This window comes from Passer montanus, unplaced genomic scaffold, assembly GCF_014805655.1.
Source record: "Passer montanus isolate IOZ18808 unplaced genomic scaffold, ASM1480565v1 scaffold29, whole genome shotgun sequence".
NCBI lineage: Eukaryota > Metazoa > Chordata > Aves > Passeriformes > Passeridae > Passer > Passer montanus.
This window is the reverse complement of record NW_024367596.1, coordinates 6,337,092-6,364,537: the sequence shown is the minus strand read 5'-3', so window position 1 is coordinate 6,364,537 and position 27,446 is coordinate 6,337,092. Positions and strand designations below refer to the sequence as shown.

The 27,446-nt window shown below is 44.3% G+C and overlaps 1 protein-coding gene across 2 annotated transcripts in view; it reads right to left on the bottom strand.

Moving 5' to 3' along the window:
• The window catches only part of LOC120504418 (calcium-activated potassium channel subunit beta-2), a 139,076-nt gene that overhangs the window by 78,626 nt on the left and 33,004 nt on the right, over nucleotides 1-27,446 (bottom strand). The window contains exon 1 of one of the 2 annotated variants that reach the window (XM_039713895.1): nucleotides 16,642-17,170. The exons of the other annotated variant lie outside the window; for it this stretch is intronic. The gene's annotated coding sequence lies outside the window, so the exon portion shown is untranslated. Of the gene's footprint in view, nucleotides 1-16,641; nucleotides 17,171-27,446 lie in introns of those variants that run through there. 2 annotated transcript variants of the gene reach the window in all.

The following is a 27,446-nucleotide window of genomic DNA, read 5'->3' as shown; positions in this document are numbered from 1 at the left end:
AGAGGTCTGGGGAGCTTTCCATTAGAAAAGCAAAATAGGACCCATCCTTCAGTCTTTTTCCTGTATGAAGGCAATTTTTATCCAGTTTTTCTGTCTGTCACAACACACAAATGAACCCATCCTCCTTGGCAGAAGGTCCTGTGCCACTCACAGTGGTTACAAGGCCACTTTATCCAGCACGGGGCAGATCCTGGGGCATTTTCTCAGATTTTTCTCTTATTTCATGGCAAATATCTGCCCTAGACAAGCCATCTGTAACTATAGCTGAGCTAGTGTTTTCACCATTCCCCCAGGAACTCTCTGGTTTCCACAGCCCCTGGTTTTGCCTTGCAGAGTCTGCCTGGCTCAAAACCTCATTTTGCCTTGGAGGAGCTCAAAGGGGGCCAAGGTGAGAGGCTGTGATTTGACCTGGCTCCAGCTGAAGTCAATGCAACTTTTCTTCCTATCATCCTGTTCATTTAAGGTGCATCAGGGTAGGGTTTCCCATGTGGGGATGATGCTTGCAACAGTGCTGTGGTGTGCTGACTAAACCTAAGACCACTATGACTATGGAAAATGAATTTATCACAGCGAACTTGCTATGCAGGGCTGAGGTAGCTGTGTTGTAAAAAGGCACCAAATACAAGGAGCTGGAGGTAAGAATAATAACCAAGAAAGTCTGCTCTGCATGTACATTGGAGGTTTCTGATCAAAAGCAATACATATTTTAGATTATGGAAATTATTTATGAACAGTACCTGGGGAATTCTAACTGGTACAAATGAAAAGAGCTTGTCCTCCCCTCCCTGCAATTTGTCAGTCTCTAACTTCTCACCTCCTGGCTGCACAATTGAAAACTGGGCTTTTATCTGAGGAAATGAATTTAGTAAAAAAATATTTTTTAAGAAGTAATCTGGTCCCTGAGACTGGGGAAAAAACATTACAGCTGCAGTATTTAACATAATTTAAAAGCTGATTACTGTGCATGTGGAATCAGTACTTTTCATAAGGCCTTCTACTACATCTGGTATGCACCCTAATTTGTATTAATGGCTCCTAAGGAGCCATCATAGTTTATCAAGAAAGTAATATGCATTTTAAAAGCATTCAAATAAAGATTTACATGATAAACCTTAATAACTCTGGAATGCATTATTAGCTAACATATACTCCCAGAAGCAGTCACTCACTTCAGGCAAATTAGATAATTCAAGAAGCCATGAAAACCTTCAGGTCAGAACAAAGCTGTTCCTTGGTCACCCTCTAGGATTTATTCAATGCATTAAGGAGCACTTTCCATCTCAGCCTTTGTATGGTAAGTGGCTATTTTGTGCCTTGGAGAACTGCTGTGATTTCTTCTGAAGAAAACAACCTGTTAAACTTTAAAGCTCATTATTTATCACAAAATGGCCTTATATCTCTGGCAATATTTCCCTGCAATTGTCCTGTCAGCCAGATGCTAAGTAAGATATCAGTATAAACCACTTTCCCAATATCTGTGAAATATGGCTGGTAGATAACAACGTTACTGAGATGATGCTTTTAAATCATGAGAAAAGCCAGGCATTAAATTGATGGCTTCCATAAAGCCAATGGAAAAATTAATGCTGTGGGGGAGAGGGGCTGAAAACTGCATTTACTCCAGCAAGATGAGAACAAAGCAGCAGTGCAAATGAAAATTCAATAACTTTTAATTGTGTTGAAGACTGGGACCCCTCTGATGCAAAAACTTGCATGGAACAAGAAAAAAATACATCCTAGGGAATAGCTATATGCTCCAAGTAAAAGGATTAACTGACCTTTCTCTGCTGTAGTTGAGATAATTTAATTTTAAATGTACTTCTTAGTGAGACTAGTCATGTCCTTAAAAATGAACGATTTACACTTTTCTTTTTTTTTCCCCACTGAGTTCTGAACTGACATTTTCATGCTGCCGACTCCATTTTCTGGCTGTTCTGTATTTGCAATTATTCTTGTATGGACAGCCTCAGCACTAGGGACTCGTTTTGTGCTCCTTGCTGGTCAGCTTCATGGTGCTGGCTGGGCAGGAAAGGCTGCTGCCCAAAAAAAGAGGAAATATTTAACTGCCCAGACCCATTCCCTGCATCCGCGTTCTCTGCATTGACACTGCCTAAAAGTGGGGTTTGGGTTTTTTGGTCCTTAGATTTTCTTGCCCTGTGTGCTCTGTGCTTTATCACCTTCTCTGAAACTTTGGAGGGACTGCAAATATTTGTATATTCCACTGCTAGCTGGGATTAATGAGGGCAAAAGAACAGGTCTGAAGTGCACTGCATTTTTCAGGCATTTAGATGCTGGAGAATCTTAGCTGGAGCAAACCCTGATAGTGAACAGCTGGCAAGGCAAATTGTTCTGAAAGATTGAAGGCCTTGACTTACCTTGAGTGGCACTATAAACGTCCACCCACCTTCTTGGGGCATGTGCTGCTAAAGATCACTCACTGTGGTCAGGGGAAGGACACAGCGAGGGAAAAGGGGATGGAAGGAGAGAGAGGGGTAATTCTACCCAAGGGATCTGCTTTTACCCTTGTCTCTGAGAGTGTGTGCCAGGGAGAGTGACAGCAGAGCAGTGAGGCAGTGACCAGGGCTGGGCTGGCAGGAGGGGCATGGATTGCACTGCCCAAAGTCACTGTCTGCTGTGGCAGAACCACACGGAGCTGGGCTGTGACACGTGGCCAGTGCAGGGCACCCCTGGCTCCCCAGCTGGGCTCCATCCCAGCCGGAGCCAGAGCAGTGCTGGGGGCAAGGCAGAGCTCAGCCAACCCTTGCTGGCACCAGAGTTGTGCTGCTCACAAGTCTAACACTGAAGGAGAAGATGGAAAAGGCTTTTCTGGGGATTTGCTTGGATGGTTTGTTGTTTTTAAAAGGCTGTATAGCAGGGTCAAATTACTGCCTGTGAGGAAGGGACTTGTGCCATCTTTGTTCTCTTGAACAAAAAGCACAACTTTTGGGGAGTCCTGTGTATCTCGTAGGGCAGAAATAACTGAGTTGCTGCCTCTGGAGCCCCTCTGCCAAGGCTGCTTTCAGGCCAAGAGTGAGTTCACTGCAAGGGGAGTTTAACTGAGGGAAGGAAGCTGCCCTGGCCTGACCTGAACTTGTTACCTGTTTACAGAACAGCTAAATGTCCATAAGTGTAAGTGCAAATCTGAAAAACTGGGCTGTCCCCAAATAAGCTGCAGCTGCCATTGGGGTAAATGACACACAGCTTTGTCTCAGGCTGGGGAGTGGAAGGGAAATGGTTTGGGAAGTGCTGCACTCTCTGAGATCTGTGGAACATGGCTGGGAGCTGTCCCTGCCTCCCCTTGGACAGGGGTGTCACTGAACCACCACAGTTCTGCCTCAATCCTTGTCTCATTTTCACTTTTGTTTTACATCTGTATGTCTGTAGTGAGGCACCTAAGAGAAAGCATGTTCATAGTCTTGGCCATACACTTTTTCTTGTCCAGCATCCTTGTAAATTCAGTTACTTGGGGGAAAACAAGTGTTTTGGTTCCCACTAGTTTGATAAAAACTTTATAAATGTGCATATAAAAATAGCGAGTTTTCCACATGGGGTTTGTGGTCACAGATCTCCTTCAGCTGCCTGATGCAGTTCATCTCCACTGCAGCATTATGTATTTTCTGGGAGCTGTAATGGGAAAAAATGACCCTTGAAAAAAGAGTTCAAATATTCCTGTAAGGACACAACGAAGTTTTCCCTTTCTTCCTACCCCAAAGCTAGGCTTTGTTTTGTGTGCTTGAGAGAAAAAAAAAAGAACAAAAAAGCTGATTAAGAGGTTTAGGTGCATTTGGTATCTGTTTACGCAAAATCCAGGGCTTAGTAGTGATGAGATAAAAGCAAATCTGGCTTTATTGTTTCTCTTCCACATTTAAGTGATCACAGAAAGAGCAGCCATAGCCCAACTGCTCAAACACACTATTTTCGTGTTTGGTTGTTGCTCGTATTAGTGTTAAGTCAGACTTTGAAAGGAATTTTCTGCAAATTTGTTTGTATGAAGTTGGGCACAAAGCAATTCAAAGCTTGGCATGGAAACAGCAAAGGGGAAGCAATTCAGAAATCCAGGGAAACGAGGCTGGCAGCATTTCAGTGTTATTTACCTTCCTCTATAATCTCACTTGTGAATACTGGGACCAGCCAAAAATCTGTGTGCTCTTCTCCTTTCTCCTCCTTCATTAACCTGTGGTGCTAATTAACCAATAAACCTCTGGGTTTCACGTGATCCTCTAATGTCCATCACAGGTAATTGTGCTAATTAAATAGGTGACAGAATGGTTCAGCATGGGAGTGCAGTTCCTGAGATGGAATGGACTCATCTGCGAGCTGTGAGAGCACTTTGGATAATAATATTTAACACTAACAAATTAAATTTTGGAACTCCATAAAAATTCATGCTTCAAGGCTTAAAGTTAATCTCTGTCGGGGTAGGACCACTGTTGGCATAGATTATCCTGTGTTTACCAATTAAGGAATTTCTTGTAGCTTCCCCAGAAGGCTGTTGCTGGCTGGCTCTGGAGGCAGGATTGCATCCAGCAGAGCATTTGTTTTACTTGGGTGGCAGCTCTTACACCAGGTGCACTGACCCAGGAGAATAAAGCAAAAATGGGCACGATTCCATTAATATGGGAGACATCAGCTGGGGTTTAGTCATTGTGCTGGGGTTTGGGAGACTGACTGCTAACTTTGTTTTAGGCTTCCTATGTGTTGTGGTACAATGCAGGCAAATTTTCTGTGTCTTTGTTAATCTGCTTTCAAATAAGAAAATACAATCCCTCCTCTGACACCTTTTCAGCTGAAGCACACACCTTTCACTGAGGAGAGGTCAGTTCTTCCTGTGGGCTGGTACAGTCAGCACCTGGCATTGTGGAACATCGAATTTGAGGATTTTCATTTTTAGCTGTGCCATCCTTGATGATAAGGATGACAGCTGTAGCTTTGCTTTTTCTGAAGTTTATTGGTTTCAGCATTTATTTTTATGTCTCATTTTCTTACAGGAAAAACTACTTCTCACATATAACAGCCTGTTAGTTTGATTTTTCAGTTGTGAGGATAGATAGCAAAGACAACCAGGAGTTAGCAGAAGGTGAAGTAATTTAACAATATCTCTAGAATATGAATGAAGAAATGAGAGTTAATTTATGATAAAACACTTCTTTTACAGCACATATTCTGTCTTATTCACACAGATTTAGTGAATGAGATACCACAGCACAAGACACATCTGAAATCTGAGGAGCTGGGGAGATGCTGTCATGTAACTTGTAGCTGTGTTTTCATGTCTGGCAATAAAATAGCTTATAGATTTAAAAGATGATTTAGAGAGAAAAAGGAACTCCATTTGGATAAGCAACGTTTCCTCATCATGTGCACACGAAAGCCAGAAATAAACATAAGAAAAACCACAGAAATAGGGAAAAAGTGCTATCCTGGGAAATGAGAGCTTGAGAATCTGAAAGGCAGTCACTGCTTCAGAGAGGGAAGGTTTGTTTCTGCAGTTACTATGAAATCTCATGAATGAAAATGTCATTCTGCTGTATTTGTGCTATTATACAGTGCAATTTACTGGCAGGTAACCAGCACTTTGAAAGAAAAGCTGATGGTCCTGTTACTGTGATGCTGTAAACACACAACCCAGAAAAAAAATTGCCAGACAGAAAGAGCTAGAAAATGGTGTAGTCTCTAATTAATTATCCCCCTGCCTTTCACTTTCCTGGCCCACTTTGCCCTCCCTCTCTCCACCCCAGGGCATTACTTATCACCCATCCAGCCTCTGAGAGCTGCAAAATCATCCTTCAGTACCTGTGATACAGCAATTCATTTGCACTGCTACTGTCCCCATCTTTCATTCCTCTCTGCTGCTCACACCAAAGAGTTCAGCAATCTTTTTCCAGGAGGCTGGGGCAGGCAGAGAGGATGTGTGTGTGTGATGTTGAGGTGCTGGGGTCTGTGCAGCCCCCCCTGTCCACACACCACACTGGCTCGTGGCCCAGCACCTTCTTGGGCTGCATGTTGCACTCACGTGCAACCTTCTAAATGCATTTAATTGGTCTTTATGGCTCCATGTTTGTCTTCCACCTGGCTCAACACGAGGCTTTAATTGGCTGCCATGTCGCACACATTAATAATAAATATGGCAATTAGCTAAAATTGTACTTGCTATTTGGGGAACTCCTCTGTGTTATGTATCATGCATGAAGGCATGCCAGGGCTGCTGCACAGCCTCAGAGCTCAGCACGTTCAGGCTGGGATGGACTCCTGTGCCTGCAGCACTTAATAATGCTAGGGCTTCATCCCAAAAAACCAGAGACTTTGGGTATTAGGTGACACCTACAGAACAGGTTTGTGTGACACCATTTGCAACTGTGAAATCCCTTCACATAAAATCCCTTGCCCACGCCTCAGTCTGCAGGGAAGGTGTGAAGGCTGTTAGTTTCTTGGTAAGCTGGAATGAAAGACCAGTGCCCCAGCTCTCAGTTGCTTCCCAGGGAGGTCTGAAGGCACTCTTGATGGTGAGCTGCTTTGAAAAATGTAGCCCTTAATTTTGGCAACTCTTTGAAGATAAAATGGTTTTTATTGTTGGTGTTTCCAGCTTCCAACAGATCCCAAATTTGTGATATTGTATTTCTGCCTCCCACCAGTCAGAATAAGGCAGGGCCACTACCACCTTGTAATAAATAGAAGAAAGGCAAGTGGCTTTGTCAGGCCTCTGATGAAATACTTGTGTTGGATTTTGTATCAACTTTGAGGTGGGAATTGGGCTGGTTTTTGTTCATCTTTACCTGACAAACAAGATTAAAATACTATTTATGCTCAGTCTCTGGCTATTGTTGACACTGTCCTGTGTAATCCCTTCTGCTAGGTTATCAAACTCCATCACAAAAATAGTCAGGGTTTATTCCCCCATCACTGAGAGGTGCTTTTCATATTCTAATCCTTTTAGGGTAAGGTGATTTGACACCTAATATTTCAAGACAGAATCTGTTATGAAAGCAAAATTAAGCAACAACATTTATTCTCTGATTCCCTTTATAAACTCCAACATATCTTGGCACACTTCTCTTTTGTATTTCTGACTTATGCATAAGAGATGAAATTTATCGCTGTAAAAATGTTAAAATCATTAAAGATGCTGTCACAGGTGACTATGATATTTATTCATGCTCATCTGGGGGACTTCTAAGGCTGATGATGTGGTTCAATAGAAATTACAGAGTGGGAGTTTTTTTTAGCATTAACAGTTGTTAAGTGTGTCAAAGCTGGTGAAGTCAGAGGAGCTTTACAAAGACAAATGCACCAGAAGCATGACAGCTGGTGAAATTCATTGATGAATTCTAGTAAGATTGATTGGAGAGAATCACCTCAACTTCTTATGTGTTGGCAGATTTTAAATTAATTATATTTTAACTGCTTTGGAAACAGACCTGAGAACAAATTTGTGGAGCCCAGCATAAGTGGTGGTTCAATAAATGAAAGATGTATAGAAAAGTAATCATCATTTTTGCTGTGTACAGAATGAAAAAGAAATCAAACACTGAAAATATTATTACAGTGCCATTAACATAAATCAATTGCGTGCTCTATCCTCAGAATCTTTTTTCATTTCTGGTCATCCTATCTCATAAAGTCTTAAATGGTTATAAAAAGAGTGCAGAGATTGACAGTAAAAATGATTAGAGACGTGTAAAGATTTTTGTAAGAGGGGAGGCAGCAGCCTGGAACTGCTTAGAAAGAAGCTTTAGCTGCACTGGGATTTGAGCAGCTCAGCGGGACCAAGGCAGGTTGTTGGTGCTGAATGTGGTTCCCCCTGTCCCCTTGCTCACCTCCACCCCAACCTTCAGGGTCCCTGCACTCTATAAACCACGGGGATTTTAATTCAGGTCCCAGAGCTCAGGGTTGTGGAGCTGAGTGGCAGCTCCTGCTCCAGCTGTGGGTCACACCCTACACTGGGGACAACCAAAATCTACAGCCCAGCCTGGGCTCTTCCTGAGACTGGGGTATGGAAACAGCCAAAACGTCCATTTTAAAAGGCACAGCTCCCTAAAACACAGACTGAAGATCTCACCCTCAAAAGCTGGTTCTATCCCACATACCTCTTGCTGGAAATGGGATTTTAAGCCTTTCCAGTCAGGTCCTCTCCCAGGTCCCTTGGTTTGGGGATGTCCAGCACAGTGTACCAGCTGGCTCTGGGGATTTTCACTCCCTGTCCCCTCCAGCACAAACTGCTAAAATGAATCTGCTGGAACTTCTGTATTATGCTAAAATATTTGCCACAGGATGCACACTAATTGCTTAATAGGATTTTAGACAACCCCTAGAAATTTCTGCAGGTAACGAGAGCATCTATCCATTCTATTGGGCAAGCTAAATATTTTCAAGGATATGCTACCTCATGCTTTAAGCTGTAACATTGCAGCTACAGCAGATTCAGGCAATGGTTCCCTTCTTGGCAGGTTTCTCTGCAGATTTGTGCCATTCCTGGGAGGAATGTTGGGATTGCCAGACGTGATGCAACTGGGAGCTCCCCAGGGCACACTTCTCATGGCATTTTAGCAAAGGGGAAGGAGAGCTGTCTCCCCTGTCACTGCATTTGGGGTGGGCTCAGCCCCCCACTCCCACAGGTGCTTCTGGCACCTTTGTGCCTTTCTCCTGATAAAATGGAAGAGACAAACAGTGTTTCTGAGGTGTAAATAATGTTTAACAAGTGGGCCTTGGAGTTGTAAAGGAACTCCTGCACTTATGCTACAATCATTTTGGTGGTTGATTTAGAGCCAAGTCCTGCTGGCCTGACTGAAGCAATTAGCCTGATTACTGCCAGAGGGATGCTCATGCAATTAAGGTGAGCAGTGTTTGCTCTTTATTCTGGAAGCCAGTTGTCTGTATAAAAGTAGTTGACACAGTGCAGCGGCGCTGAGGCAGGAGGGTGATGGGCTCTGAGACAAACCTTCGAGCCCTGGCAGAACCTGGTGTCTCTCACAGAAGAAGGATGGACAGATGGACATTGTCTGACACTGCTCTGAGGGGAAAGCTAAAACCTGACAGTGAGAGACGTGTCCTGGTGTGTTTGCTCTGTGGGACTGCAACTGTTGTTTCTTCCCCAGCTTCTCAAAAGGATGGAACTGGCTAATTAGATCTACAATTGCCATTTATCAAAAAGAGCATCTGAAGTCTTCAGTGATATTTCCCCCTCCCCTCTCTCGCTGCTATTTCTAAGGCACCTATCAATGTGGTGCAGAAATACCATCTGGATACCTGGCTAGTGACCAGCAGGCTGTGGTGTGTGAGGGTTTTAAATAGAGAGAAGAGAATGGAGAGTGGAAAGCATAGACAAACAACATGTTTTAATGGAGGATGAAAAGGGTATAAATGAAGAGAAAAGCAAAGAAGGGCAGAAAAATACCTTTTCTTCAAATTTTCACAAAGAAAGAAGCAGGGTATGTTAAATCTTCTAGGAACCTCCCTAGGAATATTTAAACTGCCTTGGGAAGAGCTCCTGCAGATGAGCAGGGCTGCTGCATTGGCTCTGAGGATGAACACTCACCAGAGAGCAGGAGCACCTCCGCAGAGGAAACTTCTTCTGCCCTGCCAGGAGAGCCTCTGCACTGGCCCTGGGTGCCAGCACTTTTCTGCATTCACAGCTCAGATGTTTCACTAAGGGCAGGCACAGCTTTGGGGTCAAGAGCTCTGACTTATCCCTCCCCCTGAATTCAAGGAAATTTAGAGGTTTTATTTGATTCCACACACTTTGCAACGTGGGAATTTGCCTTTTTGATGGATCTGAAGGGTTTGTGAATAGCCTAGTCCAAGGTTTTAGTGTGAAGCCACTTGTGTCACCTTAGTGATGATGAATTCACTCATGTCAGCGGAGTTTACTCTTTGTGTTAGCACTGTGCCCCAGGTGGGTGCCTGTGTGTGCACAAAATAATGGTTCAGTCTGGCAGAATATGTTTGCTGAGAAAACCTCACTTGTCAATTACTGGGGATTTTCCCTGAACTCTGATGGTTCTGGAGCAGAGTTTGGGCTTCTGGTGTTATGACAGAATTTTGCAGGTTCAGTGATGACTTTTGACAGCTCAGGTCCCAGCAGGGAAAGACTCCTCACATGAAATCAATCAACTTTATCACACAGGAAAAAAGAAAATTAAAACCCACCTGAAACTCATGCCTGCTTTAACAGGGGCTCCTCTCTGACTGGGCTGCTACTGCAGATACCTCTACACAATGAGCATATTTATGTGGGGAAATATCAAAAGGTAGGTGCACCTAACAAAGACATCCTGATCATGCTTAATGCACCAGTTAAATTGTTTTCAAATGCAGAGGGGGTTTTTTTTTGAGTTTTTAGAGAAAAAGCACATCCACATATGCATCTCTGAAGAGTTTTTTAATTAATTGCTTTCAGTCATTTCCTTTCATAAAATTAGAACAATGATGGAATAGACTGGCTGTGGAGTTTGGCCGAGGAAAGATTATACTAATCCACTTGAAATATGACTAAAACAGAAAGCAAGGAGAGATAAAAGCAATTTTTTCCCAAAGCTTGTTTACCTGTGACAAAATCCTTCCAAATCAGCTGCACACAAAATACTGGATCATCTTAACCAAAAGAGATCTTGCTTTGGACTTCTTGGGATATTTCATATCCAGAGTTTGTACCGTGGTGCTTTTAGCAAGATGGGGGAATATGTGTTTCATGAAATTAATAATTAGGAGAGCAGCAAAGCTTTTAAAGAGCAGAGTGGCATCCAGATCAACTTGCTATATGGAAGCAAACAAAATGGAGGAATTTATCTGAAATTTTTATATACCCTGAGGCATCACTGAGAGTGGTTTTCAAGAGTCAGGGGACCTTTCTTTTGCATATTCTCCAGTTAATAAAAGGCTATGGCTACAAATGAACTTCCTTTGTTCCTTCCATGGGTTATTGCTCCCTAAGCCTTGAACTATATATTCTTTGTTGAAGGAATAAAAAGATGTCCTAGTTAATGTGACACTTTCCACTCAGACTCTCTTTCCAAAACTCTTATTTTCCAGAGCAGTAAACTTTGCCAAACCACAAAAGCCCTCCAAACACCATCTCCACAGGTTTTCACAGCTGAATCAATTCTTTCCCTATCACCACAACAGCAGCTCTGGAATTCCATATATAATCTTAAAAATGGCTCATCAATAACCAGATGAGCCCTGAGGATCAAAGAGCAGTGAGTGCAGACACACTGCTGTCCTTCTTTGCCCTTCAGCCAGCCAGTCCTGGGCTCTGCAACACATTGCTGTGGTCAGCCTGTGGCTGCCTGAAGCCTGTTTGTGCAGGTCATTAGGGCAGAGCAATTTAGGGGTGTTCAGCTGTGCCAGGACTGTGGCTGCTCCTTGCTCCCTGTGCCTGCACCCGGCTCTGCTCTTCTCCTGCTTTTCCTGCACCAGCTCTGGAGTTTGTTGGCTCCCAAGTGGACTCCCTCATGAGTCAAGACAAAAGCACATTTTCCAGGAGGTTCCATGAGCCTGGAGGGGCAGGAGAGGCTGGAAGGTGCAGCAGTGGGTGGCTAGATGGGAATGGGAAGGCAACAAGAGAACAAGGGGCAGTGCCAGCCCTGGGCTGATGGGTGCCCTGAGCTGTCCCCCCAAAAAAGCCAATACACTCCTGACTGAGGTCAGGGAGGCAGTGTATTTGGCAGCTGCACTGAGGAGCACCTGGACATGGGTCTCCAGGAGGATTTAATATTCCTTTATTCCCTCTGACTTTGATTTAACCATGGGCTCTGATGCTTTAAGTACCAGATATTAATTAGAAGTGGTAGTAGGTCCCAAAGGGACCATACTCCAGATCTTCTCACCCTTCCTAGTTTGACTTATTTCAGGTTACTACTCTGAAACTTTATTTATGCACCCTGGAGCCTGACATTTATAATGCCTAACTAAATTTGCAAATAACTAATGGCTGTCAGTGAGGAGCACCACTTTGCTGAGGTGGAAAATAGCTTGCCCACGAATAAAACCTACCAAGGATATGGGATGTTTTCTGCAGTACTTCTTTAAGGCAGGCAATTATCTTGTCCCTCCTTTGGTATCACACCTAAACAGGCAGAAAGGGACAATGCCAGATGGAGGGGTCCCACCAGGATGGCAGCCTTGGAGAAATGAATCACTTTGGGATGAAACTTCACTCTGAGCCTCTGGAAGGGAAGCAGGGCAGTGGACAAATATTCTGTTGGCTCCTCTGGTCTTAAAACCCCTTCTGACAGTGGTTGATTCAGGACAATGCAATGGCACAGAGTGGGAGGAACACTGAAATCAGGCAAAATTCCTGGGTACCTGTGAATGGCTGGGGCATCCCATTTGGCACAAGCAGAGATGAAGATTATTTGTGGGTAGCAGGATAGATTTGTATTAAGAAACAAAAAGTATCTGAAGATGTAATAGGAGTTTTAACAGTATCTAGGGGAAATTTCAAGTGGGGATTTAATACCAGACTACATTGAGTCAATTTTTGTCCTAGCAAAGGTTCTCTGTATTTGCTCAGATTTTAGTTCCTCTAATTCTCCTCATTCTCTTACTCTCCCCAGGCAGTATCAGTCTGGTGTTACGTGTGCCCTGACAGAATATGAATACACATGTGTTGCCTGTAGTGACTCTACTGTGTGACTCACAGCACTTGCAATTTAGTCCCACTTCTATTTTTAGAATGAAAAAGGATATCTAGGATCATTGGACTTTAAAATCATTGAAAAGGTAAAAAGGGGCCATCTGATGGGGGTGTAACTGCTGGTTGCCTCTATGAAGTCTTAGCAACCCTGTTGATTTAGCTCACAACAGACTTTCTATATAAAGTACGTGGACAATAGAGCTCACTCAGTGGGAGACATGAGGTTTCCTCCTATATGACATAAGTACAGTGCAAAAATATCTCAAAAGGCAAATGTATTCATGTTTTATAACCTTCTCCCCTTGATTTGTTTCTGAGTAAAAGAGCTTGGTGTTTTGACAGCTGAAATTTTTTTGTGTCTGTGAGGAAATACATTTGACAGAAATTCTTCACCCAACTGGTTTTGACTGTTTTTAAACCATATATCAAGTGTTAGTTTTCTTCTCATCGGCCATTTTCACAACTCTTCCATATCTCCATGGCATGTTAACAGTCTCCTGCCTGACAAAAAGTAAACTCTGTCACCCCCTTTCTTGGTGGCAATTTTGGTGAGCACAGGGAAGGATTGGGAGCAATATCACCAGGGCTTGCCATGGGCTGAGTCTGGTAGGACCATAGACCTTGAGGTTAATGACCCAAATTCACTAGATTCACTGTTAAAAATTGTACTTGTATTTTAGGTGTTCCTGCTGTTCCCATTCCTACCTCCTCTGTGCCTGCTCCATGTGCCACCACTGATCCCTCCTTCTGCCAGTCTCCCTTATTTTCCCCTCTTTCAGTGTTTTCTCCTGCACTCACTGCCTCACTGTTGATGCTCTCTTGCTGTCCTCCCTGCTGCCTTCGTGTCACAGAATATGTGCAAGACAGGCACAACAGGAGAGGTTATAATGTGGAAAATTTAGAAATTTCCATGATGGTGTTTTTTCCTTCTAAATTGGCTGCACAAACAGTTTCCACTGGCACTGTGGCCTTACTCTGGAGAGTTGGGGAGACCATGGGGACATGGCAAGTGCTGTGAGAGAATGGCCCATACAGTGCACGATGGATGATGCCAACTATTCATTTTAACAGAGCTGCGGGAATCCAAACACTTTCCATGAATATTCATATGAAATTGAAAGCTGTTTAACCTGGCTCTCACATCTGTCTGGTGGGAGCACTTCAGTGCTTATGTGTTGCTGGTATGAATACTTGCAAGACATGAATTTTAAACCTGACTGAGTGTGATGGAAATCCAGTATGAAACAGAACACTTGGTTGTGAAATTTGCAATTCGTTTTCTGCCTGTTAGCTGCACAAGTCAGCTAATCAAGGAACACCACAGGACTGAACCAAGCAACACAGTATAAATTTGCAAACATTTGCCATTCCCAAAAGATCTGTAAGCCAAGAAGTTGTTTGCTGAAGAAAGCCCTAAATAATATCAAATAAATAAATTAGAAAATTGCATTACCTCCACACGCAATTCATAACAGAAGGGGCAAGTGAGATTCATGGCAAAAATACTCATTGAGCTTCTGAAGAAAGCAGGGAAATCCTTCCTCAGCACACAGAATCAGTCTGATGTGGTTTGCTTCACTATCTGCTGCCCACTGATGGAATGATGGCAGATTTGGAGTCACTTCTGGCAGGCTCTCAGATGAATGGCTATTTGATCCTGGCAGAAGTTTTTCCAAGTGGCCAAATTGTTCTGGGATAGTATTGAGAGCAGATTTAGTTTTAGATCACAGGATTTGCCTTGTGTCATATTTTACAGTTGAAAATGCCTGAAACATTGATCTCCTTCTGCTGCACAGTGTGGCTTTGCATTTTGCCCTGTCTGGAGCCCTGTGTTCAGCCTCATCGCCTGAGCACCACTCTCTGTATTTCCATTGCATCACTACCACCCTAGCCTTGTTGCACTGCCCTTTTCCCAGAGATGCTGAGGGATTTGCCCAAGTCTCACAGATAAGTCTGGGCACAGGTTGAACACAGTCTCCCACCTCCTCATGGTTTTACCCCTCCAGACCCTTCTCTCAGAGAGGCATTGCAGTAAAAAAAAAAAAATTAAAAAATTGTCTAAGCTTCTGGACAAAAGTGAGATGGAGAAGAAAAAACATCATATACTTGATTTCCACAGGCATTGTTCATTTCTGGCACAGATTTTATATCTCTGTGTAATAACTCTTTGATCCATACTGCAAACTGCTACAAAAATTTCTTTGGAAGAAAGTTTTCACTGTTATCTTTATGTACTCAGTAGAGTACATAACACAGGTTGAAATTATTTCCCCCCATATTTGCAATGCAAAGTAATGCAGTTAACTGAAAAGTTCTTGCTTGGATCAAATGGGGAATATTTATGTTTCTTAAAAGGAATTCTTACCAATTTCTGATCCAATATTGCTTCTTTTTGGCACAACCAGTATTCACTTAGACTGAAAGCACTTTTGTTGTTAAATTGTCATTGGTGTTTTGTTTTAAAAAGAATTATATCACGACCTATTTACAACACAATATAACAGACCGAGGTTCTCCTTAAAGAGAACATTAGTTAGGATAAGTAAATTCAAATTACTTGGTAAGTCTCAGCTATATAGGAATTCTTTTTCTGATGAAGATTTAATGAAAACAATCAGTCTAACAGAATTCTTGAAGCTCTGAGTTTTTTTGCAACAGTGTTGTAAAGTATCCTTAGTGACACCCACATTAAAGTAGATTTAAAATGGTATCATAACCTTAATTTGAAAATTTAGCACAGCAAGTGACTCCATACCTCTTGCTGCAAGATGTGACTCTCAGCTTCTTTACGTGCATTTTTAATGGGTCCTGTGAGAAGCATTTCCACAAGCAGAACATTTTATTGTTACTAAATACCACTCACTCTGAAGTCCCTCTGTTGTTTGGAAATGAAACTTTAATGAATAAGTTGAAACAATTCATCAGCCCAGGGAACATCACGCTCAGATCAAACACACCGAATGATGAGGGCTCTGCATATGCATGGAAATATGATTTTCATTCATTATGTCCCTGCTGCTCATCCTGGTGAGGGTCACACACACAAAACCATGAACTCACAGCCGGCCCTGCCCAGGACCCTGAGCAGACCCCACTGCCCTGTCTGGCCGTGCAGACCTGACACTGATGTTTGGACATTTTCTTTTCTAGTGATGCTAAACTGACACATCATTAAAAAGTACATGAAGCTTTTAACTTTGCCTATCACCTCTTGGACTTCTGGCTGGGAAGAAACAAGATTTTTTTCCAGGGGAAGCCTTCCTGTTATCCTACTGAGTGTTCATTCTCCCCCTCAGCCCTTGCTCTCAGCCCCTTCAGCATCCACTAAAGGCTGTGTTCATCCTTCCCCACTGGTTTCTCGGGGGGAGGAGGGTGTCAGGGGGCTGGCAGTGTCACGGGAGGAAATCGTGCCTTTTTCTCTCTGAAACTACATTTCTCGTCCAGCGAAACAGTGCCAACAGTGCAGAGCAAGCTTTGATTATGCAAAATGGATGGACACATCACGCCTTCTTTTGCAATAGGTTATAACCTAAGGAGTCCCTCACCCGGAAAATTCCTCCCACCACCTTCCCCCGCGAATGTTTTCCCCCTTTCAAACGACATCGGTGGCACTCCACACATATTTTACACATTAATAGCAGGTCTCCCTCATCTTACAGGCTCCCTAGCTTTCCTCTTCCCCTTTCATTTCAGGGCAGCTTTCCCCTCTCCCTTCTCCCACCTCAGAAACAGCTGGTAGAAGAAAAGGAGTGAAGTGTTTTCTCGCATGACCTCTATGCATTTTACTCCGCGGGAAGAACAACGTGGAACGCACACTCAGCAGGCAGCGGGGCTTGAGCCGCTTTGTCCTGGAGGCATTCCAGCCATAAAACACAGGACTATCCACAGCATTTCCACGCCCGGCTCTCCCCCGGGCAGCGACCCCTCCCCAGCGCTGCCGCCGCACCTGGCCGAGCCGGGCACGGGCAGCGGGCAGCAGCAGCTCCCTTTGTTTGCCATGCAAATCCTACCTCCGAGAGCTGTCACATCTTCCTCCCAGGCGAATCCCGCTTATTGACAGGCAGAGATCCAGCGGAATCCTCCGAACCGCCACCGGTTGTGGAGCGCTGTCATCGTTCCCTCCCGGTGCTGGAGCCTTTTCGGACCATTAATGCCACAACCCCTGCTAACTCATCGCTTAGTGCTCGCTGCTCAAAATGTCCGAAATAGTTTGGGAGGATAATAGGAATGACAGGAACACTAGACAGCCATGCTTGAAATTAGTTTTCTCCAGCTGACTTAAGGCTGTTTCGTAGTGCTTTTAGGCATGCACTCCGTAGGGTTTATTAACCTAGGCTAGACATGCCATTCCTGCTTTTATTCAGGGCTGTAATAGGATGGCTGCTAGGAACGCAGCGATAGGTCTAACTCCATTCATCCCTCCGTAGTTCTTAAACCTCCCTGGGAGAGGAAACGGCTTCAGTCATCCTTGAACTTACTGAGGCTACTGTTTCTGCAGAGCAGGCTTTCACACATTGTTTTGAGAGTAAAGAGAGAATCCCTCCCGGGAATGTAAGGTGCCGTGGCTCTCCCGGCTGATGCGAGCAGCGAGCGGAGCCGGCAGCATCCGCCCCCGCCGCAAGCTGAGGCTGGCGCAGGACTTGGTGGAAGTAGAGATTGGAAGCTGAAAGTTCTCAAAACTCTGTGAGGCAGCTGTGGCATTAAGAGAAAGAGGGGCATGAAGGGACCGTGCTGTGCTTTGTGTGCACAGAAGACACAGATGTACACTGCGCTTCTCAAAAGGCAAAATACTGTTTGTAGATTGTCTGAACTTCCAAGTAAGCAGCACCTGGGATGATGGTGGGCAGAAGAAATGAGACCAAAGCACAGAATTTGAAGAGAGCTGGTGAGAGAGGCTACAGGACACTGCTGTTTTCAGTAAAGCTGTGTTAATCACCAAGCCCAGCTCAGAGATATTTGTGCCCTGAGGAGATCTTGGAGCCTCTTTCTTTTTGGTGGTCAGTTAATGACCAGCCCAGCCCAAGATGCAGAAAGGCTTGTTAACATCTGCTACCACTGGTGTTGCTGATCCCCGTATGGTCCCCAGTGGACAAAAGTAAGAGCCACCAGCACAGAGGGGTCTCTGCCAGCAGCAATGGCACACATGGGCTGAAGGACTGGACAGGCACCCTAGAGCCAAGGCAGGCTGGGACAGAGAAAGTGAGGAGTTGGTTCTTTCATTGCTTGTTCCACTCCTGCCTGTTTTTTTAGTATCACTTGGTTCACAGCCCTTTGCTCTAAATGAAAACACCATTCAGGAGCCAGCTCAGAAATGAATGGTGTTGGGAGAGATTAAGAAGGAAAGCAGATCACAGTGAAACCCCAGCTATGGCTGCCTCAGACCCTGGGAAAGAAAGGGTTAGGATAGCACTAATGCAAGATTTGCTTTACCAAACAGCAAGTCAGTGTTTGTGCATAGCATGGGCCACTGGTCTCTCCTCCTCCTGCATTGGTCTTCACTGAAACGATGAGTGGCAGCAAGCTTGCTGCTGGTGCAAGCCAGCCATAGGAGGGGACATCTGGAGGGACTGTGAGCATGATGTTTGCTTCTGAATCAGTGCTGCTCCCACCAGAGCTGCCTTTGGTCTCTTTGCTTCCCCCTTGCCTGCACTTGCTGCTGCTCTTGAACACCCTCCCTTCCCTCTTTACCCACTGCTCCTTACACAGTCAGTGGGTTGGAGGAGAGGGCTCAAGGCTCCAGTTTTGTTTCTCACTTTACAGTGGGGTATTATTAGCACATCAAACTTCTCCCAGAACTGGTGGCAGCAAAGGGGACTTTGAATTTTGTAGGCAGGAATCTCAAGGTGGGCAGCTACATGCTGATGGATAGCAGGGCTGACTGAACAATACTTGCTTTCTGAATAATTTAAAGAAGTTGGTTTTTTTTTTTGTGTCACCTATCTTGCATCTTTCATGTGCCCTTCATTCACCTTAAGGCAGAAAAAGAAATGAAAAGTTCTCATTGTGGCAAGAATATATTTCTGTTTCAGTAAGGGTCTCACTGTGCCATCAATTTATAAGTGGGATGACACAGCAGTTCAAGAGACATAAGATTCTGGTTGGAGATACCCAGGTCTAGGAGTCCTGACTTTGCTGATGATCTTGTGAAAGATTTCAGTGCTGAACTGGACACAAGAATGTTCAATGCCAGGTTAAAGTAGCTGGTGGTTGCCACCCATGTTCACAATTTCCCAGTTGTGTATGCTGTGTATGAGAAGATTCATAAAAAGCTCTCCCATCTCCCCCTCCTTCATGGACCTCTCTGCCAGGGTGATCCCAGAGGCCTCAGTCCTTCCCAGTAAGTTAAAGTCACTCAGACTTGGGAGTCAGGGGGTGACAGCTGCCTGTGAGTTGTGTGACTGGATGGAGAGGAGAGGTTCTTACCTTGGGTGGTATTTGAAGGGGGGAATAAACTGTTCAAGGTGTGCAGCATAGGCAGGGAATGACCAGAAATACCTTCTGGGGCTGATCTGTTAACATGGACAGTCTTAGGGAGAGATTCCATGATGCTCCCTCTTTCCTCAGGCTTTTTCTAATCACTGAGCAGCAACAGCAGCTGCCACCAGTGATGGGACTGCTGTACTCCCTATCCTATCCTGGCTCTCCTGCTGCTGTGTTTTTCTGGCACTCCAATCTGCTCCTTGCTGGAGAGAAGATACAGGGAGCAGTGGAGTGAGGAACTTTCAGGCATGCCAATTCCCTGTCTTCCTGCCCTGTATGAATGTTGTAAAGTGGGACTGTCCAGGGAAGCAGAGGGCTCACATGTGCTTTCACTCTGCCTTCCATCAGCAAAATCCTATTCTGTAGGAGAGGAAATTGCTGCTCAGCTGTACAGCAGTGGGCCCTATTTGAGAAAACCCTTTGCTTGCAAAGGAGTGCAACAATTTAGAATGCCTTTGTCAGTTTCTGACCAGTTCTTAGAAAATGGCCAAGGAGGATGAAGGACAGGAGGGATTTATGAGGTTTGCAGTTTGCATGCTCAAGTATGCCAAATAATATAATGAACAGAGAAACTAATGCATCATTTCTTTATGAGTCATCCTCATAATAACAGGAATTTTATAGATATGTAACTAGAAAGTGTAACTATCAGTTACAAATACACATTTCTACTTGCAAAAGAATGGACATGATACAATTAAAGCTTCAGGTTGCACAAACAACAACATTTTCTCCTCCTGTGGTCACAAATTCTCTAGGAACAGTATGAGTATATTTTGAAGCTGCATACCTATCAGACAGCATTCCTTCTACCCACTTGCTGAGTCTTTTTGAAACAGCAGCAGGCAGCCTCACTAATCCATAGATACTTGGTGTGAGTTGTGTATTAAAGGAATTGCAGGAATGATCTGCTGATGGCTCTTCCACGCTGGGTGTCTCTGTAGAGTGTCAGTGTTCAGTGCAGCATTAGCCTGGCAGGGCTGCAGGTGTGGTGTGCTCGACAGGTAACAGGCTGTGTTCAGGATGTATAATCACAGTGTCACTGAAATCAGTCTAGCAGGAAAAAGGATCCTCCAGAAAGGGCTGAATTCTGTCATGCACATCTAGATACTCTTGGTTGTTGTGGAGCCTGAACTCAGACCTGAATTTTTTTGCAGAGGGCAGCTATTCCCCAGAAAGGATGAGTCCAGTGTGGGGGAAGATAAATTCCTAACAATTATCTTGGGAACAAATATTAATCTCACCTCCATCATTTAAATGAAAAAAATATCAAGAAACCTTGTTGATGTCACTCCCCAGATTTACAGCTCTACCTGGTTTCCCTTCTTTTCCCTGTAGCAGAACAGGCAGCACCTGTGTGAATGCAGCCCGTGTTTGACCAGAGTCTTGCAGTCTCATGCTGAGAACCACAGGACACCCAAGTGTTCATTTAACTGAGTTACATCACAGTCACTGGCTAATCGCTTCCACATGCTGCTTGATTGTCCCCCTTTATATCCAGCTCTGCCTTTTTCCTGCACAGCTCTTTTTGAGCTGCTTGCCTAAGAGAAAATAACTACATCTGGAGTGTGGTTAAATGACCCAGAAGCTGCTGTTTTGCAGACTGACAGTGTTTGATGCAAATAGATGGCTTCTTGCTGTGAAAATCTCCTTGGCTGACAATCCATCGGGTACTTTCAACGATAGTTGTCTGAACTAAAACACAGGCTCCTCTTTGTATATTCACACTATCATTCTTACAGAACTGCTGGTATTAAATTCTTCCTGTGCAGTGTCAGTGCAGGCCTCTCTACTCCCCATTTGTGCACCAGCTGCTGGTGCACATCTCTCCCTCTCTTTGCCTTCAGCTTTTGCCATCTGCCACCATTAAGTTGCCCAGGTGTCAGAAATCTTCTTGCTCTTCTCTGGCAAACATTACTCTGCCTCCTTCTTCACTAATTCCACCTTCATTTATATGGAGGCTGATAGATCAGGATCAAACATCTGCTGCATTTCAAACTTCACAGGGGCACGTGGGGAACAGAGCACGTAGAGTTGCTGGCAAGAATAAAGGCTGGTTAACCCTAACTTTCCACTCCATCTTTGAGAGCTTACAGTTTTCCTGCACTTCTAGATGTGCCAATTATTTAATATTTGCCAGCTGGGATGTTACCTGGAGCAAATATATCTTAATGCAGAGCTAATTTTCAGAAACATCAAAGCTTTCATATGCTGCAACAGCATCTAGTCCTGAGGTACTGAGGAGCAGCAGAGTTGGAACATATCTATGACAGTTATCAGCAAAGACACCAGAATAAACCTTTTTTCCTCTTTAGACTGCTTCTGCTGGTGCAAACAGAGGCCACACCACTGACTTTATTACGCTTTCCACAGAGATACAGGTCAGGCATCCTTTGTGATTGCCTGCAAGGGAAATCCAGGCTCACTGATCATCTTTCACAACAATGGGTGGTGTAAACTATTGAATTCTTTTGGTAGAGATGATGCAATTAAATGATTTCTAGTGTGCCCAATCCTCTTCAGCAAATCACTGAGGATTGACTGTAAGTTTGAACAGCAACAAACCAGAACCCAACAAAACAGGCTGCTTACACAATGCTGCTTGCTGGGCCCAGGGAATGTTTCCTGCTTAAAGCTGGTAAAATATGTATCTGAGGATGCACACCCAGCTGCTGGGGCCAGTCTCCAGTGTGATTGTTGAGTAATTCCAACAGGATTTCACACTTCAGCAGTTTTACTCTGCTCAGCCTGGTTCTCAGTAGCAGTGCTTTCTCAGCCCGATATTGTGTGAGACTCTTGGGCAGAGATGGTTCCTGCTCTGAGCAGTTCTGCTGAGCAGCAATCGCTGCCTGCTGCTTTCCCATTTGTTAAGCAATGGATTAGTGCTCAGACATTTGCAGGTCACGTTGGCCTAAGCCCTGTGTGCAATTCTGTGGATTTACTCCTCTCCTGGAATGCCATGATCAGAGCTTGTTTCTCTCTTGTTCAATAATTTCCTGAAGCACTGCTCCAATCGACACTGCTGTGATTTCCCAGCTTTGTGGCAGATAAAGCATTGTGCCATTCACCTTTCACAGAAACACCAAATTGGCCACTTAGATGCTCTCTGATTTAACACACAGTGCCTGGCTGTTTCTCCAACTCTGGATTGCTTTTTCTGTCCACACTTTCCTATTCCTGTCTTAATATTACTTCTCCAGCAATTTTAGAAAAATATTGCTAGATAATTCCTTTGCCTTTCTTGCCACCCCCTGCAAATCATCTACCATGCAGAACTCTCCTTTCTTCAGGATTCAACTATCTCCTTTAATCTGTTCTTCCTTTTATTCTTCACTCAGCTGCCTCTGCCTTGCTTTGGTGGAATAGTCACTTGTCTGATGAAGCTCATGCTTCTATTTCTGTGCTCTCCCTTTTGAAAGGTCCTTTGCATCAGTGAGATGCCTCTCTGGGTTTCTTTGATGATTTGGTGCTGTGTACTGAGCTCTGCACTCCAGGAGTGGAAGATCAAGTGGGAAAGATCCAGTAGTGGAGGGAGTGTGCTGAGGGGGAGGGAAGGGGGTTCTACCATGCCCCAGTGAGGGAGTTTTCAGTGAAGCAATAACAGAAGCAGACAGCTAAAAGCCCAGGCCAGGAGCAGGACTGTGGAGAGGCTGTTTTGTAGCACCGTGCCTCAGTTTCCCTGCTTGTAAACTAAGAATAATCCTCTGCCTTTATAAATTCCTTTGTGAGCCTGCGAACTGGGACAGGATGACTGAAATTCTGTGTTGCTAAGTTTATATTGTTGCTGTCTTGCTGATGAACTTTAAATTCAGAAGAGAAAGGGCCTAAAACTGCCTGAGAAGCCTCCCTCTTGTACAGGGTGTTTGGTGCTGTGACCACACACAGCCACTCATGAAGGCACAGTGCCTGGTGTCCTCTGGCTCTTCTGCCTGACAACACCACAGACTCTCATGGGAGACCCTGTGGGAGTGCAGGGTTGTTTGTAGGGTGAAGGAGGGGTTTGGTGGCAGCTTCACAGCAGCCAGGGGGCAGGAGGAACATTGCCTGGGCTGGATTCAAAGCCCAGCCTGTTTGGAGAAAATGCCTGCTGGTAGGGACAGCAGAAACCTCACACAAGATGCCACTTTTTAATTTTCCTGATCTATATTCTGCAGCAGGTGCCTAGAGTGGCACATAAATCCACCAGCACAGGATTTATGGTTGTGAACACCAAATATTCACCAAAGCTTAAAATCTCTTCTCAATTTTCCTGCAGAGTGACCAGAGGGGTTTGATTATACTTACTGAAACAGAGTTGTTTGGGATTTATACCTCTGAGGATAACATTTGGTCCTAAACATACGTCTCCACATATATATAGGTTTTGTACAAAGTTATTTCTTCCCCATAAAGAAAATCTTACAGTGCCTGTACAAACCTGCCACCTCTTTCCCATCACCACAGCAGCTGAGGACACAGGATGTGCTTACGAATAAATTAGTTGGGGAAAAAAGGTATTTGGAAACTAAGCAGAGGCTTTCCAAGAGGAAATAGGCAAAATGATAAATCTTTGCTTTCAAGACAAGCTACAGGGATACTCCTCTGGCATAAACACACATTTTTTCATTGATAAAACTAATTTCTTTTTTCCATCCTCTCTAATGAATTTTTCAGTTCTGAATATGCAAAAATATCAATGTATCATCAAAAGCTGAAGTGGACTCTAGAGGAATTTAGCCAGTCACTTATTCTGGTTTTAATTACCTAATGGTATTTGTTTACATCTGCTTGAAATGATTTTATACTCATTATGGATATTGAAGTAATCTTTTATTATTTCTCAACTTCCGTGAGTTTTTAAAACAACAACAACAAAAAAGGAAAAAATTGTTGACAGATACCCCTGTAATCTGACCTTTTCTTTCCTCTGAGAAGTTTTAAGAAGATTATTTAAGTTTTTCTGTCTGCACTTGCTCTATTTTCGGAGTCTTAGAAGTAACCTTGACTCGAAATTTGGCCTCTGAGAGAGGCACAGAAGATGCATTGCAAGCTGTGGAGTTCATCCCTACTGGGATGAGGGGCCATATCCTCACTGCATGAGAATTTCTCCAACAATACCCAAACCCCTCTGGCAGCAGCTCCCAGCTGGAGCCTCACACCTCAGGAACCAGTGATGTGTCAATGGTGGGAACAGAACAGACCTGGGAAAGCAGTCCCAGGAAGTCTGTGCTTCTAATTAATGTCCCAGCTGCACTGTGACCAGGATGTTACAGGATCAGGGATGCATTTGCTGCCTCTGTTTGAGGATAAAGGCACTCTGATGTGCCTCACACACACACAGGCACACCCAGCTTCTCTAACCCTTGGCTCACTCCTCTCATCCCCTCTCCTCCCAGCCACAGCCACTGCAGGAAGGATGCTTTCCTTCACTTGATTTCCCTGCCCAGATTTCAAATGCCTCTTGGTGCAGTAAAGGAGTAAAAAACCCCAGTCCCTGGAAATGCAATATCCTTTGGGGGAGGCATGATGGATCTGGTCGTGCAGGAACAAACATCCCCAGGGTCTCGTTTATCTCACACACCATGTCTATTTACCTGGATTTTTTTCCCCTCAGAGTTGCTATTATTTTTGCACAGATGACTAAAACAGCTCCCCCCTTCTTGCCTCGATGCTCACTGGCTCTTTCTTGCTCTCCTGGTAGTCCCAGCTGGATCTTTAACCCCTGCCAGGCTGGTGGGCTTGAGCAGGGCTCACCCCCAGCAGCCAGCTCCAGTGTAATCCCTCAGGAAAGCCAAGGCCACTCCTTGGAGAGCCTGCCTGACCCTCCAGACAGATTGTGCTATTTGCAGAGTAGAGGTGAATAACAGATCCTCAGAAGTCTCCCCAAACCCAACTTGAGTGAATCCACCAAACCAGCAAAGAACCTCTGTCCTTCCTGGTCTGAGACAGAACCTCTGCTCTGATCAGGTTTAGTGGGATGTGAAGGGTTGGGAAGCCCTTGTGAGCAGGGAGGTCTCTGGAGCTGTGGAGGCTGTGGCAGGCTCCTGTCAAGTGTGAAAGATGCTCCCTGGTCTGGGGGCCTGGCTCCCTCTGTCCTTGCAGCCAGGGAGGGCCCTGGAGTGTGAAGCACCCTGTGATGGGGATTTGTTTTCCCAGGCTTCCCTCCTGAGCCTGGCACAGCCTTTCCCAGGAAAGAGAGCCCTGGAACTTCCCCAGATTGTGGGGTATGAGAGGCTCAGTGCCCTTCACCAGTGACAGGCTCCTGCCTTCACTGAGCCTGCAGGATTTGAAATATCTGTGTGAGACAGTTCCAAACAGGAGCCACTGGCCTGTTTTGGAGGCAGAGCAGGATCCTTGTGGGCAGTATTTGTGGTTGTGTGGGCAATATTTGTGCTGTCATCACTGCTGCTCTCTTGTCTCTGTTAGAAAACTCAGGGCAGAACCAAAATGGGGGCTGCATTCATATTTGAGGTCAGAGACACTTCAGCATTTGTTAGGATAGGATTTTAAGACAGAAGGAATCCAAATTACACCTATCAAAAGGGTAAAGAAGTGGTGACATGATTAATCTCTCATCTCTACTTGTGTAAACACAGAGCAGCTCCTGGGCAGTGGATGGAGAGGCTCCACCTGTGCCAGTGTCAGGCAGAGTTTGGCATGGCTGAGTGCAGGATAGCATGAAGGAGCATTGGTGTGGAGCCAAGCAGGAACCCAGTGGCACTGCAGTGATTGCAAGTGATGCCTGTCCCACACACCACAGCGAGGAATACACGTCTGGGTGCAAAAGCAGATGTGCTTTTTCTGTCCTCTCTCTTGCAGGGAAAACAACTCTGTGTGTGTTAATTGCTTTGGCCAGCTCAGTCATTTCAGGGTTCTTTTCCAGGGACTGCTCTATTGTGTCAAGAGCAGTGCAGCCACTGAACAAAAAGACATTGTGTGCTTGGTATTATTTATGTGCTTTATTTCAGTAACTCTCAATATTTTAGTCATTAGAATATTCCTTGGAATATCTGATGTGAAGAAATTTCCTGCCATTAATTTTTAGTATAGCTATTTCTAATGACATAGAGGATCAAGATTCTGCATTTATGTACGTGGCATGATACATATGTTATATTCTCTACTGTATAAGTAGTGCTGTCTGCTCTAACTCCTATCTCCAGATATACAAATGCATTTTGTTTTGAAAAACTTCAATCCTGATATTGGATTTTTCCCCAGAGATCTTTTATCCATTAAATAATAACAGTCAATAATTTTTGAGTATGATGGGAGAGCCATCTAAATGTATGAGCCCTGTTACTGTCAAGCAATATATCTTTACAAAGGAAGTCTTAAATTTTCCTGAAGCTCTTCTGATTTCAGTGGTTTAACAAGAATATAAATGAGAAGGAAATTTCCTCTTTGCTGGCATCCAATTTCTGAGTTTGATTATTTATAACAAGAGTTTTTTCCTTGCACAATCAGATTTGCTAAAATTTCCTTATTAGGTTCATAAAACTGTTTTGTAAAACAGAAAATTAAGTGGTTTTTTTTCCCACTAAGTTCAAATTTGTCTGAACTTTCAGCTGGGTTCTGGTAGCCTATTAGAGCCTGTCTTTGATAATAATCATGTTTGAATTTCATTACTTTCCTTTCTAATTCCAGTCACTGGCCATTTTACTTTTTTCTAATAGCAGTACGAGGTAAATTACCCATGCAAGGCTGTTTAAGATGGTCCTAGAACAGCTCAAGCAAAATGTCCTCATTCTTCTTAATTTTCATTAACTGGCCATCTTTATTGTGTGTGTGTTGTACAAACAGTTAGCAAAAATACCTCACTGCAGACCTGCACAGTCTGGCTTGGAGAGCTCTCAGTGGGTACTGAAACTGAGGAGGAGGGAATGCAGAGCCCTGGCCGAGGGCTGTGCTGAGGAAAGGAGCAGTAGAGGAGCAAGCAATGAATGATAGACTCTTTCTCAGCCATGAGGACATGAAAAAGGATCATAAAGATGTGGTATGACCTGCAAAACCCACAGCATTTCTGGCTCTGAAACCCCTCCAGCTCATTGCCTTCCACCCTTCTCTGCCCCCTTCTTCACATAAACTGCAGGTCTGTGGGCTGGTGATCTCCTTAGGGCTTCCTCACACACCAGAGCCATGAAAAGCTGGCACTGCAATCACATCTGGCCATCCTGAGGGGGAGGGACATCATGAAAATCACGTTTCAGGGAGAAAAATAAAAAAGCTGCCCTGGCTGAGGCAAGAGCACAGAGGTCCTCAGTGGGGAGGATGAAGGGAGCAGGGGAAACAGGGAGACAAAATATGTTAATATGTTAAAATTTTGTTAATATAAGTTGGTGACATAAATTTACAC